This window comes from Engraulis encrasicolus, chromosome 12 (genome assembly GCF_034702125.1).
Source record: "Engraulis encrasicolus isolate BLACKSEA-1 chromosome 12, IST_EnEncr_1.0, whole genome shotgun sequence".
Lineage (NCBI taxonomy): Eukaryota > Metazoa > Chordata > Actinopteri > Clupeiformes > Engraulidae > Engraulis > Engraulis encrasicolus.
This window is the reverse complement of record NC_085868.1, coordinates 36,967,486-36,981,552: the sequence shown is the minus strand read 5'-3', so window position 1 is coordinate 36,981,552 and position 14,067 is coordinate 36,967,486.

The following is a 14,067-nucleotide window of genomic DNA, read 5'->3' as shown; positions in this document are numbered from 1 at the left end:
CCCCATGATCAACCCCTGTACCTGTCCTCTGCCAGTGTGAAGAGGACACTGGCCACCATCAACCCACGCAAAGCAGCTGGCCCAGACAACATACCTGGCCGAGTGTTGAAGGATTGTGCAGAAGAGCTGAAGGATGTCTTCACAGACATCTTTAACATCTCTCTGGAGCAAGCAGTCATCCCATCACTTTTCAAAGCTGCTACCATCATACCCGTGCCGAAGAAATCATCACCATCATGCTTCAATGACTACCGTCCTGTAGCACTGACGCCCATAATCATGAAGTGCTTCGAACGGCTAGTCCTGTCACACATCAAAGCCACCCTACCCCCCACCCTGGACCCCTACCAGTTCGCATACCGAGCCAAGCGATCCACGGAGGATGCAATCTGCTCTGCCCTCCATCCAGCCCTCACCCACTTGGACAATAAAGACTCATATGTGAGAATGCTGTTCATTGACTTCAGCTCAGCATTCAATACCATAATACCACAACAACTCATCAGAAAACTGGACAAACTAGGTTTCAGCACCTCCCTCTGCAACTGGCTGCTGGACTTCCTGATGCAGAGACCACAAGCAGTACGGGTAGGGAATAACACCTCAAGCACCCTGACCCTGAGCACGGGGGCTCCGCAAGGTTGTGTTCTCAGCCCCCTGCTGTTCACGCTGCTGACACATGACTGCACAACGACCCACAGCACTAACCATCTAGTGAAGTTTGCGGATGATACAACACTGGTGGGCCTCATCACTAAGGGCGATGAGACCCACTACAGAGAAGAAGTAGACCTGCTGGCCAGATGGTGCAAAGACAACAACCTCCTGCTGAATGTCAACAAGGCCAAGGAGATTGTTGTCAACTTTCAGAGGGTCCAAAAACAACTGCCACCACTGACCATCGACGGTGATGCTGTGGAGAGAGTGAGCAGCACCAAGTTCCTTGGAGTGCACATCAGCGACGACCTCTCTTGGACCACCAACACTACATCACTGGCGAAGAAGGCCCATCAGCGTCTCTACTTCTTGCGCAAACTAAAGAAGGCAAGTGCTACACCCTCCATCATGACAACATTCTACAGAGGAACCATAGAGAGCGTCGTGTCCAGCTGCATCACAGTGTGGGGAGGAAGCTGCACGGAGAAAAACAGGAAGACACTCCAGCGTGTTGTGAACACAGCGAAGAAGATCATTGGAGTACCACTCCCCTCCCTGCAGGACATTTACACCGCACGCCTCACCCGAAAAGCACTGATGATCATCAAAGACACAAGCCACCCTGCACACAAACTGTTCAGCCTCCTGCCCTCTGGAAAGAGGTACAGGCGCCTCCGTTCCCGTACCACCAGGCTTACAAGCAGCACGATGCATCAAGCAATCAAGATACTGAACACTCAACCCACTCTCCCTTCACTGTCAGCCTCTAGCCAGCCAGGCCACTGACAACGCTCCCCCCCCTCATCCCCACCACCATATCTGCGACTGAACACTCCACCTGCACTACTACATCTGTGACTGAACTTTCAACCTGCACTAACTCAAAACATACACATGCACACACACACACACACACACACACACACACACACACACACACAACACACACACACACACACACACACACACACACACACACACACACACACACAAGCACACTGCACTTTCTGCACTAAACCCAAACATACACACACTGACACACAACTCATACTCACACACATACACACACACACACACACACACACACACATACACAGGTACACACACACAGACGCACACCGCACTTTCTACCTGCACTAAACACACACACACACACACACACACACACACACACACACACACACACACACACACACACACACGCACACAAAACACATACAAACACACACACACACATACTGCTGCTGGTGTATTTAAATAAAAACCTTTTTTAATTATTTATTTCTTCAAATGCTACTATTACTATGTCAGAACGCTATAAAGGACTTTTAGGAAAAAGAACAACAAAATACCTCCTCTTAATGTATGTTCTCTACAAGTCTTCTGTTGTCCAGTCTTGCACTTTAAATGTCTGTATGAGCAATGTCTACGTCCATACTGTCTATGTCCATGTATGAGTACTGTCTATGTCTATACTGTCTATGTCCTTACCTAGATTAGTCTATGTCTGCATGGGAGAGCAAGAAACGCAATTTCAAATTCTTTGTATGACCAGTGCATGTAAAGAAATTGACAATAAACTTGACTTGACTTGACTTGACTTGATCTTGTCAAGTGTTAGATTTGTGAAAATGACCCTTATTTAAACTATAGCAATGACATAACACGTGACAATCGACTTTACGGCACTTTGCCATTTGTTTTGTAGTTTTAAGTCTGACTTCAGATGTGTTTAAAGTTATGTTTGGATTGTTGCAGACAACTGTTGTTTATTGCATTTAAGGTGGTGGAAAGTGTAAATGGGGTAAAGGAAATGACAGCGCTTATCCTTAAGAATTTGGGCACCTTCAATTAACATGTTGGACGGTGGTGGGGGGTTTGGGGTGTGTGACCGTAGATGTCTCTGCGAGGATCAGTCAGAGTACGTCTCTCGTCAGCTCTGGTCGTGAATAGTCACAAAAATTCCTCAGCCAGCATGTATTAGTCGAATGCTAGCGTGTTGCAGGACAAAACTAACAAGTCTTTGGGAGAACGAAGTCATGTCAGGAACCTTTAACTTCACTTCTAATACAACTTCCATGATAAGGTACAGATTACAGAATGTGCACACATCTTTACAAACCAGAGAACAGAACCGTCACCAATCCCTGCTGAGCCATTTAGCCCAATAGGCTTCCATTTATGTTTCACTTGGCTGCGTTCCCCAACGGGGCAAAGTCTAGTTTGAAATGTATGCATTGTATTTCGCAGTCGGTAGCCTATATCTGCTGCACAGACCTGAGCAGACTACGGCATCATGAACAAGCCCAGAACGTCTTGCTACATTGAAACCATAGAAGCCAACCAATCGGGAAACCATAGCAAAAGTTACTGAGGTTGAACATGCCCCCTCCATTTCAGCACTTCACTGCATCAGTGACAGGAAGAGATCATTTTGATTGTCACATTCCATCACGGCCTGTTGGAACATTCCGGGAAGATCCATTGGAATCGGAATTGTTTTTGACAGAACACTCTTTGCACGGCCCCTGTCAGCCTCGCTCTGATTGGTCGAATGGGTGCCGTGGGGTGTCCTGAGGCAAATATATACGTACGAGCATTGTATGAGGAAGAAACATTAGCAAGAGAAACAAACTGATGCCACGGGCCATGCATAATTCAGCAGACGTTGTTGTACACTGTGTGTGTGTGTGTGTGTGTGTGTGTGTGTGTGTGTGTGTGTGTGTGTGTGTGTGTGTGTGTGTGTGTGTGTGTGTGTGTGTGTGTGTGCCTCAGTCTGTAATATTTGCCAAGACAAGTCCCCATGCTTCCAATTTACCTCCATTCAACACACTTCAAATTCAGAGCTTCAGATTGTGATCCAAGCAGAGAGAGAGAGAAAGAGAGAGAGAGAGAGAGAGAGAGAGAGAGTGAGAGAGAGAGAGTGAGTGAGTAAGTGAGGGGAGGGAGGGGGAGGGGAAAAAATCGCATGGATTGAACAGTGCGCTCTTTATTTGTGCAAATAAATTGATTCTACTTGATATTCCACACAAGGGACACTGCACAGTAGGGCCTGGGCTGAATCCATATGCACTCATTTCGGCGTCTGCAAATGGGTTTTCTGGCCCCAACGGAGCGCCACTAATAATTCCATTTGCTTCTGATCAGTAATTGATATTTTTCAGCTGTTTTGCTGGAGACCCCTCAAGGAGTGTTTTTTCCCCCCTATGGTGTCCCAGGAGGGTCAAAAAGGTTTTCCGTAAACATTTGTGAAAAAGAAGAGCGCTCTCTCTCTCTCTCGTTCTCTTTCTCTCTCTCTCTTACACTGGTCTTACACTTCCATCCTGGCCAGTTTCATGCAGGTTTGTCTTACTCGCATGGGGTGATTTTCTATTTTGACTCACCCTGTCTGTGAAAATGTCGCCAATGTGTGGGTGTGTGCATGCACACACAGCTGTTGCTGTTGTTTAAAGTGTTAGGGTGTGTTGGTGCGCCTATCACATGCAAGGTGTGTGTGTGTGTGTGTGTGTGTGTGTGTGTGTGTGTGTGTGTGTGTGTGTGTGTGTGTGTGTGTGTGTGTGTGTGTGTGTGTGCGTGTGTGTGTGTGTGCGTGCGTGCGCATGTGCGTGTCACAACCTAAAATAGACTATATTTTTGTAACCCCAAGACAGTAACAGATGTCTCTCGTTTGGCTTCTCACTGTCTGATTTCCGCATGGAAACTGTTTTGCAGACAGGCAGCAGGAGCTATCTGATGAAACACCAAGGAGGAGAAAATCTGGGAGGGATAGAGGCAGTGGAAGAGGAAGAGGAGGAGGGAGAGAGGAAGAGGAGAAGAGAGTGTGTGAAGCAGAGGGGACATGAGGAAGAGCGGAAAGAGAAGAGGATCCGAGGCAGAATGGAAAAGAGGAGGGGAGTTGGAGAGGACAATGAATGGAGGAGCGGTATAGAGGACGATCAGTGACTGTTTGAGATGCAGGGAGGATGTGGGAAAGATGAGGGGAGGTGGTGAAGACACTAGGGCTGCACAATTAATTGAAAATAATCGACAATCGTGATGAAATCGAAGTTGTGATTTCAATCGTTATTTAATCATGGCTCATGGCTCACCTTTGAGAGCGTCCTTGGCGCCAGAACATACTGACAGGCTGGTGTTTCTGGACAGAAATCTGACCACCTAAGTTTCATGTTATTGCCTTTACATAATTATTACAATTCATTTTCTTTGGCTCATCCCGTATAGAATTCATTCTTGGTTATATTTCATCTTGTTAAAATTTTCAGAAAAATCTGCGATCGGGATTGATAATCGTGATCACGATTTTGACCAAAATAATCGTGATTATGATTTTTTCCATAATCGTGCAGTCCTAGAAGACACCGTGTAGGAAAGATCAGAGGAGGAGAGGAGGTTAGTGTGAGAGCATGAGAGGAAGACAAGAAAAAGGGGAGACAGTGCGAGAGGTAGAACGGAAGGCAGGAGAAGGAGGGAGAAAGGAAGAACAGAGAAAGTGCGAAAGGCAGAAAGAAGGAGAGGAGGCACAGAGAGATAGCGAGAGAGGAGGAGGCATAAGGAGAGAAGACGAAGAGGAGAATAAAGGCCCAGAGACAGAGTGGTGAAAGAGACAGGGAGAGCGGGAGAGGAGAGGAGAAGAGCGGTTAGGGCGTCGGTGAGCGGTTAGGGCGTCAGACTTGCATCCCAGAGGTTGCCGGTTCGACTCCCGACCCGCCAGGTTGGTGGGGGGAGTAATCAACCAGTGCTCTCCCCCATCCTCCTCCATGACTGAGGTACCCTGAGCATGGTACCGTCCCACCGCACTGCTCCCCATGGGGCGCCACTGAGGGCTGCCCCCTTGCACGGGTGAGGCATAAATGCAATTTCGTTGTGTGCAGTGTGCAGTGTTCACTTGTGTGCTGTGGAGTGCTGTGTCACAATGACAATGGGAGTTGGAGTTTCCCAATGGGCTTTCACTTCACTTTCAAGAGGAGAGGTGGGAAAAACAGGAGCCGTGAGAAGGAAAAGAGGGAAGAAGATTAAGAGGAGGCGAGTGGTCGCTGCTTATGGAGGTAGGCCTGGTCTGCATATTAGGTAGGCTGCTTTGGAGCTTAGCACACTGCCCCAGCCATGCCCTGCCTCTATCTCCCGCTCCACAGGGATTTAACCAGGGGAAGAGAGAGACGGGGAGAGGATGAGGGGGGAGAGAGAGAGAGGAAAGGATGCGGTGAGGGAAGTAAAGGAAGGGTGGATGGAGTGAGAGGATAGAGGATGATGATGAGGAGACGAGTGTAACAGGGGATGAGGTGACATAACAGAGGATGGAGTGATACCACAGAGGATGGAGTGAAAGAGTAGAGCATGGGGTGAAGAAATAGTGAAAGGAATGAGAGGATAGAGGATGATGCAGAGATGAGAGTCGAAGAGGATGAGGTGGCAGAACAGAGGATGGATGGAGTGATAGAACAGAATTTGGAGTGAAAGAGTATGGCATGGGGTGAAGGAAGTGAATGGAATGAGAAGATAGAGGATAATGAGGGGATGAGTGTAACAACAACAACAACAACAACAACAGCAATAATGCATCACATATTATAGAAGATGGCACTCTGGACACATTTTGACATATTTATCCAAACAAACAAAGAAACAAAAAACAATAAAATAGGCCTACCCTCAAATATTATACAAATGTATTATTTATCACAAAAAAAACCCTAAAATATAATTAAATCAGGAAGAAGAATCACACATCTCTAAAATCTGGCAGGTATACCAAGGGGTCGCTGTATATTGGGAAAAAAGTCTAGATTTGGAATTACCAGTAGGCCTATTACTAATGACCTCTGAAAGTGATACCGTTTGGCACTACAGTATGAATGGTAGAGATTTTTAGTGCAGCTGGTTATTGTGATGTCACAATAGCCAAAGTTCCGTTGCAGTAGACTTGGCCCATGAGAAGCCCAAAGACACTCATTCTACACAGCAGCAGACAAGAGATAGAGGTAAGTTATTTTACTGCTGAATATTTTAATGAAATTCAAATCGAAATTGTATAATGTTGAATGTTAATATAATATGAAAAATAATATTACATGTAAAAATACAGTTAGAAAATAAATTCATGAAAATGAAATGTTTTAATAGATTTTGTTATTTGTGTATTAAAATGTAGCCTAGACTATTTAGTGGAATATTTGTCTATAGATTATTTATTTCTTAAGACAGTGAATGTCTTTGATCTGCCATCAGATTACAACAATTCTGAAAAAAAGCATTCTTTTAGCAACAGTGAATTAACAATGTAAACATGTGTCCCCTGGCATGTTATCTTACAGGCTGTGGTTTGCATTCATAGTTTGGCTGTGAATTGTGTTAATTAATTACTTAAAGGATTAATTGGATCTGAATATAACGACAATACTTTCCAATTATGGCATTTTTGACTAAGACACTATGCTTTGTCCTCATAGCTTTTTAGAAAGGCCACGACCTTTCTTGGATAAGGTTTTGTCATATAGACTATCGTACCATGTTGTCAATGATAAATCCACCAAATCTCATTAGAGGATTTGGTTGCCATGGAAATTTGACATCATAATAACTTAGCATCCAAATCAGAGCACTTTTGTGCATAGTGTCAAGCAAAGTTATAGAATTTAAAACATCACAATGACATTTCTAAGTGAAACAATAGGGTTTTAAAAAATATTTAATTTGACATTGATCAAAACCATATTGATGCCATGTGCTTACTTAATCGATGTGTCATAAGAATGGCATCACAATGCAAACAGCCTCTATAATACGTTGTCCACTTGCTTCCATGTGACATACAGTCATTACAAGAGATCAGGTTGTAAGTCTGTCAAGGTCTGTGATTGGACGGAGTGCAATCATTCAGTACTGTTCCATAATGTTGCTCAGTAGAAACCTTGTAGCCTATCTCCACTGTTTGATCATATTTTAGTCGTTCCTTATTCATTATAAAATATAAATCATTACAACTGGTCAGTCTCCATGGGTATATATATATATATGATAAATTATTTAATAACCAACTTTAATGTGGAAATGTTAATTTATTTAGAAAATAGTGATTTATACATCTATCTAATAATTCAAGAAACGTCTGTCTGGATTTTCGCAATTGTATCTCTGTGACACACATAACTCCCGCAGCACAGCACCAAAAGATCTCAAAGTTTTCAGTGGCACGGCGTGTAGCAGCGCAAAGGTTCACGCCGTTTGGGCATAAAAATTACTTAAACTCAAATTTTCACTCAAACTAATTTTCACTCAACCAGCTGATTGCGCAACTAACATTCGGACATCGCAACCAGCTGATTGCGCAACATTCCAAGCACTAAGCGCAACAGACACCTGCTACCAAATATTCTCTATTCTAATAAACAAAAATGACAACAAAGCAAACCTCGTAGGCTGCGTGCATGAATAAGAGGAAGTAAGGTCCTTGGTGACTTATGTTCTTGTCCTACACAGGCTTGAAGATGTGTAAAACGTCCTTTGTGAAACTTAACGAGAGCTTGTCTTTCGTGGCCGCTTCTTGATGTGTGTATGTCCTGCCATTTCTACTGGCTACATTACGTTCTTACGTCACGTGCACGCACTTGAGGTTGTCAAAATAAAAGTTTGTTCTTAAACACAGGTAAGTATTACACAGATAACCAAATAAAAATCATTATAAACATATTAAAACCTTTGCATGCAAAACACTTATAAAATGATGCTTGCAACCGTTACACTCCAGTTCACACATAATTTCTTTAGAACGGTCCAAGGTGTAGCCTAAAGCCGGGCATACACTGTGCGATATTTTCACTCGTGGGTCTTAAGCTTCTCCTCACACTGCACGATGGAATTTCACTGTTTAAAAGTTCTCAGCTCACGACTCACATCCTCACACTACACGAGCCGACAGTCGGATGTGAGCGAAATGCTTCCACCCTACGACGCGACAGGCATGTTTCCCCGGTCTGCAGAGAAGGGAACATGCGCACCTGAGGTGGAGATGAAGTCGCGCTCAACAGCGAATCGCACGGCCCTATTAATTTGTGCATGTGAAGTGTCAAATCGGGTCGTAGCACTGCTTTAACTGTGCGATTTACGCACGACCAGAATTTCAAACCGTTTTGATTTTCTTGCGACCCTGCGATTGCACGGTCGTGAGGCGAAATCGCTTGTCGTTACCCCATGTACACTGCACGATGCGAGACTCACGATTGACCTGCGATTGAGCAAGAAATCGGCCCGACTCTCAAAAAGTCGTGCGAGTGCCAAATCGTGGCAAAATCTGGGCAAAAGTCGCACAGTGTAAGCCCAGCTTTAGTAAAGCTGGCGGCCGCAAGTGTGCTGTTTTGTCTGTGCAGACACCTTATGTTGAACAGAATTCGGCTGGAGGGTACGCTAAGCTTAGCTACCTCAAAATGAAAATGAATATGCTGCTATTATGACGTCACGTTCGGTTACCGTGTGCAATTACAAAAAGGCAGGCAATTGATATTTCAGCAACATTTGGAGCCTAATTTGAAGCCTTAACTGAGAGAGCAAATGGAAGTAATGGACAGCGTCAACCCAGACCTTTTGGGCTCCCAGGCCCCGGTGATACAGGCAACGAACAAACGAATGAGCACGAAGTAAGAAACCAACACACAACTCGGGCAATCACTAACCTCCTGAGTCCTAGCGGAGGTAAATAGCCTATATAACACACACATACTAAAGTAATACCAATAGGACTGCATATTAGTGAATATGTAGTCTAACAAGTTATTATCGCCACCTATTTTCATGACGGGCAAATAGATCCAAAAAGATCCAATGGGCTCTGCACTAGTTAATAGTAAAAAAGTAAAAAGTAAAAAAAAAAAACATGTAAAATGGACACACAAGGTTTCTGCCCGACAGTGATGATAAGTCTTTCAAGCTGTGTGATTGGTCAATGTGCTCTGCAACAACAAAAGAAATATGTCTACATAATACAAATAAACTGTCCCTCTGCCAACAGAAATGGATAGTGAAGCCAAAGTGCCTGGGCATCAGGATATGCCACAGCAACAGGACCATTATGCCTCGTTCAGACCAAGAACGAACTATGCTGCCTGGTAGCGGAGGTAGCAGAAGTAGTTTTGCCTTGAATTCACAGTATTCGCTCTGGACGCGGCATTGACATGTTTGATTTAGCTAATCACATAACGGCTCTGGCTTGATAGCCTGGGACATTCGTTGATATGAACATTGGTTTTCGCCAAACCTCGTCATAGTTCATTACCATAAGATTAACTGACTTTTTATCATTAAAATTCGCTCTGGTCGCTCAGGAAGCTTTGCCCCTGGCGAATTCGCTCTGGTAGCGCTGGTCGCGCACCCTCCAAAGAGAAGCAATGACTTCCATCGCTCCATTCGTGTTGGTCACTACTGGTGTGAATAAGGCATCAGGAAGGTGGAGGAACTGCAGAGGGTGATGGCCCAGATGAGAGGAGAGATGGAGAGAGAGAGAGAGCTGAGGCTCAACTCAAAGCGGAGTTCCAGCACCAGCTCATGGAGCAGGTGATGGGTCAGTGGAGAGAGCGGGGGAGGAAGGGGGCGCAGGCCCAGAGAGAACAAGAGGGACATCTCAGACAAATCCTGAGGACCGTGAAAGACGTAAGGAGAGCCTCAGAGACACTGGAGATGAACAACGGAAGTCAGGGCAGTTCTGGGCCACAGGCTGAGATGCAGTCATTGGATGAAGAACGGAAAAAGGCTCTGCTGAAGAGAGCTCAAGCCCTGAGAAACAAGAAGGAAATGCAAGAGAGACGTCACAGAGATGATATGGAGGAAACGAAAAGAGCCAGAGCACTGAGAGCGAAGCGAGAGAAGGAAAAAGACGCTCAGGGGAGAAAGATACAAAATCTGGAGAAAAGGCTGGCAGCTTTGGAGATTCAGAACATGGCTGGTGCAGGACAGATACGTAGTTTGCTCTGAGTCTGGCGACTTTGGCGAGAGACTGAGGATGCTGGAGAGAGCCAAAGACAACTCCTTGATGGCCCTCCATGCCACAGAAAGCCATGCCCAGATGCTGATTAGTTGATGATTAGTTGAGGGAGCAGAGGATTATTGGAGAGTGGAAATGAGAGTAGTGTTCAGCATTGAGTGAAACAACAGGTGAATGTGGTCCAAAAAAAAACATAAAACAGGGAGGTCGTAAGAACAGAGGACGATGTGAGGGAAAGCAGTGAAAAAATGGAGGTGAAGATGGGCTGAAATAATTCAGTTCCTAAACCAGAACGGATTACTGGACCCAAAACAATCTGGTTTCAGAAGTGGACATTCAACTGAAACTGCGTTACTCTCAGTGACTGAAGCTCTAAGGACTGCAAGAACGGAAGGACTATCCTCGGTCCTCATACTACTAGACCTGTCTGCAGCCTTTGACACAGTCAACCACAAGATCCTCCTGAGGATACTCACAGCCATGGGAATCACAGGCATTGTCCACTCTTGGTTCAACTCCTACCTCTCTGGACGCACCTTCAGTGTGTCATGGCAAGGGAAGCTGTCTACGAATCACACCCTCTCCACAGGCGTACCCCAAGGATCAGTGCTGGGACCCCTTCTGTTTGCAATAACTTATACACCTCCTCCCTGGGACGTGTCATTCAAACACATGGGTTCTCCTACCACTGCTATGCTGATGACACCCAGATGTACCTGTCGTTCCGTCCAGAGGACACCACGGTTTCGGAACGCATCTCTGCCTGCCTCACCGATTTGTCAACATGGATGAAGGACCACCACCTACAGCTGAACCTGGCTAAGACAGAGCTCCTGGTGATCCCAGCTAAAGAGTCGCTCAGTCACAACATCAACCTCAAGATAGGCTCCACCATCGTGACCCCAAACAAAGTCGCCAAAAACCTTGGCGTCATGATTGATGATGAGCTGTCATGCTCCAACTACATCAACTCGGTCACCTGGACCTGTCAAATCCAGATGTCTAACGTACGGAATATCAGACCTGTGCTGACACAATATTCTACACAACGACTGGTCCAGGCCACGGTCCTGTCCCGCGTTGACTACTGCAACTCACTCATGACAGGTCTACCTGCTTGTGCGATAAAGCCTCTGCAGATGATCCAGAATGCGGCGGCACGGTTGATATTCAATCAACCCAAAAGGACCCATGTTACTCCTCTATTTATTGAGTTGCACTGGTTACCGATCGCCGCCCGGATCAAGCACAAGGCATTGACCCTTGCCTACAAAACCATCACAGGAACGGCCCCAGCTTATCTGAAGGACCTACTGACGCCTTATGTTACTGGAAGAGAACTGCGCTCATCCAGCACAAGCCGTCTGGCTCTGCCATCCAGTCGCTCTAGGTACTCCCAGTCAAGATTGTTCTCCGTTGTGGTACCCAAGTGGTGGAACAGTCTCCCAGAGGCAGCAAGACTAAGCACATCTCTTGCAGCCTTCAAGAAACAACTAAAGACATTCCTCTTTCGAGAGAATCTACTAGACTAATGCTTGAACTGGCCTTGCCCCAGGGCAGACTCCTGACATGATGTTTAGTTTAGTTTAGTTTGTGAGTGTGTGTTTGTGTGTGTGTGTACTCGTTATTTACTCTATAAAAAAAATAATAAAAATTACTAACCCCTCTTTGCAACTGCACTTGTTGTTCTGTATATCTCCTGTGCACTTTGTATTTGCTTGTGATGTTGGCTTGATTATGTCCTCTTTTGAAAGTCGCTTTGGTTATAAAGCGTCTGCCAAATGCAATGTAATGTAATGTAATGTAATGGATGAAGGGAGGATGTGGTGAAAGAAAACAGGATGCTGAGAAAGACTGAATGGAGGTTTGGGTAGAAAGAATGAAAGACTAGCCTGAGTATCATCCTCCGTAGTGACCGCGCTGGCTCAATACTTTCGCTTGCTGACCACGGAGTCTGACCCTGCAGCCACCCCCGGCAGTTGGAATTCAGATATTCGTTCAGTATCTGAATAGCCAATAGGCTCGCTGATAGTCTAAGCCCCTCCCCAAGCCCTCTTACATATTCAACTGAAATACAACAACTTGATGATGGCGATGTGATGTCTGTAACCAGGACATTTGATAGTGCTTGGTGTAAACTGGGACATTGCCGTCCGCCAAGACCTTTGACGGGCTTTCGGCACTGACACTGCGCAGCTCTTGGGCAGTCACACTGGGCGTTTCTCTTCTGTTCACTTTAATGGTTTTAGTTGACAGTTAATATCTTCATAACAAGGTTGGAACAAGCGCAGCCCCATTTCAGTGTTACTTTTTTTTGCTGTCACACTCGACGCATATACACAGACACAAACTGGGAAGGAGAGAGGGTGGGGGCTGCTCCGTGGGCTGTGCATTTGGCGCATATTAAACAACGCAACTAGTAGTTTCCCAATAAAATTTGAATCATAATGCCGTGGATCCAATACTATAATATCATATAATATTGTCCTTAAGTCTGAGCGATGCATTGATTATTTGTTTAGGGTACGTTTTCTGCCAGCTAAATGCAAGGGGGAAGGGGCTATATTAGCAAACAAGACGATTGCACAGTTAGCCTGCTAATTTTAAATATGATCACCTGGAGCTAATAGCCTTCACATGGCTTAATCCATCCCTGTTATCAGTCCGCTTGAGGTTTTTGCTTCGGGAAAGTGAAAAAATGAGGTCCTAATTAATCTTCAGATGGTGTCGGACCCTGACGGTGCCATAGGCACACGTTGTATGTCTCCCTGAAATCGTAGGTTTTTGACGGACCTCGACAAGTTCTACACTCCTTAGTTACCGTTGCTGAGCTCGGATTGGTTGGCGGCCGTTTGTGGGAGGGGTTTTGCGAAAGGCTAATTCCCTCATTAAGTGAGATAATTTCCAACTGCTGGGGGTGGCTGCAGGGTCAGACTCCGTGGTCAGCAAGCGAAAGTATTGAGCTAGCGCGGTCACTACGGAGGATGATACTCAGGCTATGAAAGACGGAACAGGTGAAAGAATGAAAAACAGAAGAATGGAGGATGGATGGAATAACAGAATAGATAAAGTATGTAGAGGAAGGAATGAAAAAACAAAACAAAAGGTGCAGTGAAGGAATTGAGGTCGGATGGAGGGAGAGAATACAAGGTGTTGTGAAAGAAGAGAAGATGGGTTGAAAGAATAATAGAAGATGGGGTGAAGGTAGAGAGGATGGGGTGATAGAATGGAGCACGGGGTCAGGGCCGCTGGCAGCTTTTCCTGGGCCCAGGACAAAGTCATCTGAAAGGGCCCTTGACCCAATACATGTAATGTAATCGGGACAATATTCTGGGCCCCCTGTTTCCCTGGGCCCGGGACGACATACCCATTTGCCCCCTCTGTTTGCTGGCTTGCAAGGGGTAAAGGAACAAGAGCATGGCCCGAGGGAAACTTAAAGT